The following is a 302-nucleotide window of genomic DNA, read 5'->3' on the forward strand; positions in this document are numbered from 1 at the left end:
CTGCCCCTGGTGGTCCCAGGCGGGGCCTGGGGGGCCTGGCGGAGGCACAATGCCCGCCTTCACCGCCCGCCCGGCCAGCCTGTTGAATTCACGGCCACCAGCCCTTTCCACCACATGTTCCTGTTTTCCTAATAAGTCCTGGGCGGTGAGAGGGGAGGGAGGCGGGGAGGCCCCGGGCCGCTCAGAAACCGTCACGTGATGGTGAAATACAAGAATCCTAGAAAGGGTATCTCCCCGAGGCTCCATCCCGCCCTCACCCTCGCCCTCCCCCTCCCCGGCCGCCCCAGCTCCCTGAGGAGGTA

At 66.9% G+C, this 302-nt stretch overlaps 1 protein-coding gene across 1 annotated transcript in view; it reads left to right on the forward strand.

Annotated features, from left to right (window-relative positions):
* The window catches only part of NCOR2 (nuclear receptor corepressor 2), a 172,730-nt gene that overhangs the window by 43,274 nt on the left and 129,154 nt on the right, over positions 1-302 (forward strand). The window lies entirely within an intron of this gene.

The sequence above is a fragment of the Myotis brandtii genome, unplaced genomic scaffold (genome assembly GCF_000412655.1).
Source record: "Myotis brandtii unplaced genomic scaffold, ASM41265v1 scaffold97, whole genome shotgun sequence".
NCBI lineage: Eukaryota > Metazoa > Chordata > Mammalia > Chiroptera > Vespertilionidae > Myotis > Myotis brandtii.